Consider the following 6,423-nt stretch of genomic DNA (forward strand, 5'->3'; position numbering starts at 1 on the left):
AGTTCAAATGGAATTGAAAACCTGTTCTAGTCACCAGGTACTTTGTGCAGATGGAGACGGTTTCAAATATTAAATAATGCTGGAGACAAGGGAGCAAATATTCCCTGTGAATAGGTATGGAGTTAATTGAAGGTTGCCCTATTGTTCTATCACTGTAATCCAAAACACACCTGCAAGGGCTTCCTTCCTCTTTTAATTCACATACACAACCATTGGGGGGAGGGGAGGAAGAGGAAGGAGAGAAAGAAAAGGAAGAAAAATGAAGGGAAGGGAGAGGAGATGAGAGTAAGAAGAATCTTATTTTTTCCCCCCTTAATCTAAAAAGAGTTAATCAAAGTAAAACGTGTGTTGCAATATCGGGGGGTGGGGAGAGGAGGGGAAACAAGCTTAAGAGATTAAGTGCATAAATGGAATGGAATTTAGCCACATGCCATTACAGTCAGTAATAGAGATTTTTTTTTTCCTCCCCCAAACAAATATCACAAATAGAACCAAACAGTAAGGGATAATTTGGGGTGGTAGTTCTGAAGTCCTCTATTCAATGTCAAGAGAATGCATGAACAGTGATGCATGCTATCTGGCTGAGAAAAGGGAATTCTAAAGTAGGCTCCGTTCTTCATGGCCAGACAATTTCTTTTTTGTGTTCTGCCAGAACTCTAATTGTAAAGCCCCTTTCAATTGCACCAATCAGCCATGTCTTTCAAGTTGGCTCCCCCCATTCTATTATTCAGCTGACAAGCTGTTATAAAAAGAGAGATTTTTCCACATAGGCAGAAGCTATATGAAGATAAGTGATGCCAGCTACATTTAAATTTAAAAAACAGATTTTTTCATAAAATTTTAGGTTGCTGTCATTCACTTCTTATTTTATCAGCTGGGAACTGGAAACACTTTCTCCCCTTAAACAATAATAAAAGGAGATAAGCTAGTGAAATACCTCTGAGTAGGAGTACAGACAAAAGAGAGTGTTTTCAGAAAAGGACAGATTTTACCCAGCCCAGAAAAAAAGGACTGTAGAATATTTCACACCATGGAAAAAAGTGACTGCACAATCCTAGAGAAAAAGATATCACATATTTTCCTGATTGATAAAAAGTTGAGGCTTCTGAGACTGATATTGCAGCCAAATAACAGCCACATAATCCACATCTGAAAAAAAAAAAAAAAAAGATGGAGGGAAAAAAAACCACTGGGTGTGACATGTTTATTTTGGTTGGGTGAAGTCATATCATACACTTGTTACAAAGGTGTCTGAATTTTCTGAAGCCACATTCTTTGATTTCAAGTTAGTAAATTACTTATTTTATTTAAATGCTCTTATTTTAGATAGGCTCCAGCAAAGAACAAAAAAGCAAGCAGAAGCTGCCAGTTTGATTTACAATTTTGTGCGTGCAATATTCTTGCATAGGGAGTTTCTGGAGTATGGACTGTCTAGAGAGTTGCTGGACAGAACTCCATGAGAATCAAAAAAGGAAGATAGGGTAGGCATCTAAACATCTTCTGTTTTCAAGATCCCAAGGTAAGATTTGATGCTACAGACAGACTCTGGATATTCAAAAATGTGAGACTGGCCATTCTGCTGACTTGAGAGAAAGCACGCTGGGTTTTCTACATTAGTTCAATGGAGAAGAAAGGAAGTTAAACAGGAGTGACTGAAGATATTCCATAAATAAGAAATAGCAGCAAGGTACATTGGAAAGTGTTTTCAGGAGCAGGAAATGGAACTGTTGGACCTTTGCATGAGAAAAAAGAAATGCATTGAAAGAATACAAAAGATCTGCTCTGGTCTGGAAAGAGACCAAAATTCAGGCAGACCATTAGGAGAGACACATTCTAGAGAGTTACATTTCCATTAAGCTCTAGTTGTCACATTCCCAGTCATAGTATGCAGATCAAAGGAGCAGAGACAGCTGGGGAGTGATGAGATATCATGGAAACCAAGAGAACAAATGGAGGCTAAATTCATAATAGATAGCAAGCTATGAAGGAGTTAATGAAGGCCATACCACATAGAAATATTTAGACAGTAAAAATGTCCACAATATTTTCACAAAAATCAGGGAGACGGGGGAGGCAGAGAATATAAAAAGGTTTGGGAAACTTCGGTTTTAAGTACACTGGAAAAATAGTTCAGTCCTAATATTCCCCCCAAAAAATGCACTTTTTTCTACCAAGAATATGTAATCCCAGTATGCATCCCATCAAAGAAAAAACTAAGCCAGACAAAACCCTTACAAAATCCAAATAGAGCAAAAGAACAGGTTTACATTCATGCATTTACAGAGTTAGTTTGCTGAATGATGGTGAAGCCAAAGAAAAATGACAAGGAAGACTCAAGAGTTTAAGGTTCCTAGTGTGTCCTTTAAAACTATTAGACTTTAATTCTTTGACAAAGCTGTCACTATGAAATTAGCCAGAATAGTTCTGGTTCCTACCTTTTATTAAAAATTTATTTCAAATATCTTCCTGCAATTCTCCCCCCCTTCATTTTATCCAAGCAGAATATGCATCTATCACACAAGCTGTAATTGGATCAGACAGAGAAATAGAAAATTGTACTCTGTGGGTAAAGAATTCAAGTCAGATACATTAGAAATTGAGAAAACAACCAGTCATGATTGATTGACTGGTTATTCATGTGAACCCACTAGGAAATGCAACATCACTTTATCAGTATGCTCTTATTTCATAAGTGCTATGGCTCTTGGTTTAAGTGAGCTATTTTTCCTCAAGAGTATTTATTCATTTTTTTACACAGAATTTTCTTGTACAGAGTACTAAGCGCCAGCAGAAATTAGCCTGAAGGGCTCCATAATTCTATTTTGCTTCTCATCATTTCCCAGAGGGCTGTTTTCTAGTTTCCACACCATTTTAAGGTAGCTAGGACATCAGTGAAGAATCCAGGTGTCTGACTGGTCTTGGGTATCTCATTAAGTGGAGAAACTCCTGAAAAGTATTTGATCCAGCTTATCAGTCTCACCTTGATTAGAGAACCTACTGACAGAAACTGTTGTGACACAAAACATGAACTTAGAAAGAGCAAAAAGCCTACAGGTAAAAGGGTATCTTTTTTCAAATATTTTATTTACTTGTCCATCCCACTCAACGCAGCAGCATCAGTTTAATGCCATTTTTTTAAAGTTTTCCAATGTCATGAAGCATCTTTATTTACACTCACAGTTTTATGAACTTTTGGCAGTTCAACATTGAGCCCATGCTGCACCACATCATGAAAGACCCTTAGCAGGACTGCTGAAATGAAAAGGTACTGCAATAGATTGAATCTTTTCAGTACACCTCCAAGATGTTCACAGTCAGTACACAGGATATCTTATGTCAATTAAAAGATCATAGAATCATAGCATGATTTTTGTTGGAAGGGACCTTAAAGATCATCTTGATCTAACCACCCACTAAACCATGTTGTTTAAAGCCCCATCTATCCTGGCCTTGAACACCTTCAGGCATGGAGAGTCCAAAACCTCTCTGGGCAACTTGTTCCAGGGCTCATTACCCTCACAATAAAGAATACCTCCCTTGTATCTGATTCAAACATGCCTTTTGCAGCTTAAAGCCATTACCCCTTGTCCCATCACTACATACCGTCCTTGTGAAAAGTTCCCCTCCAGCTCTCCTGTAAGCCCCCTTTAGGTACTGGAAGATCTCCCTGGAGCCTTCTCTTCCCCAGGCTGAACAGCCCCAGTTTCCTCAGCCTGTGTTCATGGGAGAGGTGCTCCCGCCCTCGGATCATCTTCATCACCCACCCTCTGGATTTTTCCAACAGGTTCATGTTTCTTCTGTTGGCGCTCCAAAGCTGGATGCAGCACTCCAAGTGGGGTTCCACAAGAGCAGGACAGAGGGGCAGAATCACCTCCCTCACCCTGCTGCCCATGGTGAGTTTGATGCAGCCCAGGTCACGTTTGGCTTTCTGGGCCGCAGGCGCACACTGCCGCGTCATATCGATCTTTTAATCCACAAACATCAGGTCTCTCTCTAGGTCCAGTCTCAATCCATTCTCTGCCCAGCATGTGTTTGCACTCAGGATTGTCTTGGCCCAGGTGCAGGACCTTTCACCTGGCCTTGTTGCACTTCATGAGGCTTGCACAAGCCCAGTTCTCAAACCTTTCTAGGTTAGATGATAAGCACAAAGAATTTTTCTGTTTGTGAATGAAAAATCACTAGGGAGAGGACAAAAATCTGTCTGTTAAAGGAAAGCAGACCAGAAATCAGAAAAAAAAAAATCTCAAAAGATGGGAAACTTCTTAATGAACTTGTTTTAAACATCCTTAAAATCAATTTTTTGTTTCTCTAGCTCTGGCTTTCTAGACCTGTCTTGCTCACACACAGGAGGAGAGACAGCACTGTCAAAGATCTTGAGCCTCATATCCTTGCTCATCTTATACCCACTTGTGTGGGTGACAGTAAGAGAGACTTTGGAGAATGGGTTTTGCCAATTTTGCAGATAAGCCTGCTCAGTGCAACTTCACTCCAGCTTGAAGACAAAAGTGACCCCATCACATAACCAGGGAGACCCACTACCCTTCCCCATTAATAAACTTGTACCTCATCTGAGAGACTTCATTCACAGCTTGGGAACAACAGCTACAACAGCTCCTGAAAGTATTTTCACTTGTTAGTGGCAAAAAGAATTTGTAGGAGAGGGTAGAAGAGTGAATGTGACAAGTTTTAACTGCATTTCACTACTGCTGTCAGACAAAAAGGAGGTATGTTATTGTTGGAAAGGGAGCAGAAAACTTAAGAGAATAATATGGAATGACCCATCCCCAACAGAAATGAAAAGTATAATTTGGTTTGTCTGAATGATATGAAAATATTTCCCCAGATAAGTTTAATCATGTAGGTTTTTTGTTGCTCGTGAACACATGCAGTACCGTCCACAGTCCCGCTTACAATCTGCCATTGGCTGCAGCCATGGCTTCCACAAGGAAATCATGAGCTGTGTGAGAAAGTACTTCTGCTAACTGCTTGTGAAAACCATCGGGTACCCTTTGCTTACACTCTGAAAAAACCCAGATAAGTAAAAGGTCAAGATCTGGCTTTTTACATGTACTTTGTGTACATTATAGTGTTTCCTCATCCATTTCCTCTGACAGATTTTTAAAGTTCTCTCTTGACAGGCAAATTGGTATTTTCCTACAATCTGAACAAAATTAGATTCACATGACAGCCTTCCTAATGCTGACTAACAAGTGCCCTAGCCATGCTAATGCATTTGAAAGGAGCATATGTGACTATTTTGCAGCCCAGAAGCATTAATACAGAGACACAGATAGCATTATTTGCTGTGTCCTGGGCCCATTTTCTTCTTTAGAGCCTATAAATACTGTGGCTGTCAAATCCTGACAGTGTGGCAGCATGGTATCAGGATTTCTGTGCAATGAGCAATTGAATGTCATTGGAAAGTGGTGTATTTTAATTAGTATGATGCTAGACGCCACCAGCCATGTTAAACTGCAAAAAGTTGTGGACAAATTTTATTTGGTCAGTCAAGAAGAAAAAAGTGTTGCAAGAGCAATGTATTGTACCTAAAAGTTAATATTTTGCTAGATTTTAAATTATTAATTTATCGCAAGTAGTCAGAGATATTTCTCTATCATATTTAATTTTTTTTTTTAACTGTACCAGGTAATTGGGCTTATTCTTAGTGCTAATGTAACCATCTTTGTCTACAGACAGTGCTATAAACCGTTTACAAACACGGCAAAGGAACCAATGGGAGCCTTTTCCATTTAAGTCACTGCTTTGGAGTTAAACCAATGCCATGAACTTTTGAAACTCCCAGCCTCAGAGTGGCACTGGGCATGATTTAATGAGCATTCACAGTCATAACAGAATCTGATCTATGCAAACAAATAATGCTTAATAAAACAATTACATCATGCATGAGAAACAGCTGCAGCAGCAAATACTCTGTGGTTACTTGTGCAATAAGAAAGGTTTTAAAAAGGGGAATTAGGCACAAAATGTTCAGTAGTTCTCAATTATTTCTTCCTTTATTCATAGCATTACATGAATGCTGTAAACCTAAAATCATTTCACAATAGAACTTGGTACATTTCTGTTTGTGGATGACTTTAAAAAAGAAAAAAGTGAATCTGTACTGTACCAGAGTAATACTGTACTATTATTTTTGTATGTGTATGCACATACATATATGTATGAATAGCAGATGCTATGGTTATGAATGCTTTCAGCCCATCTATTTTCTTTCAGTAAAGCACTAAGATAAACACATGGACACGTATAAACAGCATGAAAAACAAAATTGCATTGCAGTACAAACCTAAGCTAGCACTCATTGAAGAGGCTGTATGGAAGCACTTTATCCTAGGGCAGAGGAGCAGAAAACCCAGCCCTTTATCCCAGGGCAGAGGAGCAGCAAACCCAGCCAAGATCCACAGG

General features: G+C 39.1%; 1 long non-coding RNA gene across 2 annotated transcripts in view; it reads right to left on the minus strand.

Annotated features, from left to right (window-relative positions):
- LOC134429284 (uncharacterized) overlaps positions 1-3,885 on the minus strand; it is a 37,185-nt gene extending 33,300 nt beyond the window's left edge. The window contains exon 1 of one of the 2 annotated variants that reach the window (XR_010030569.1): positions 3,765-3,885. This is a non-coding gene — a long non-coding RNA (uncharacterized LOC134429284). Of the gene's footprint in view, positions 1-3,603 lie in introns of both variants that reach the window. The other variant, XR_010030570.1, reaches the window with a different exon arrangement.
- Between the last annotated feature and the right edge of the window lie 2,538 nt (positions 3,886-6,423).

Source organism: Melospiza melodia, chromosome 1 (assembly GCF_035770615.1).
Source record: "Melospiza melodia melodia isolate bMelMel2 chromosome 1, bMelMel2.pri, whole genome shotgun sequence".
Lineage (NCBI taxonomy): Eukaryota > Metazoa > Chordata > Aves > Passeriformes > Passerellidae > Melospiza > Melospiza melodia.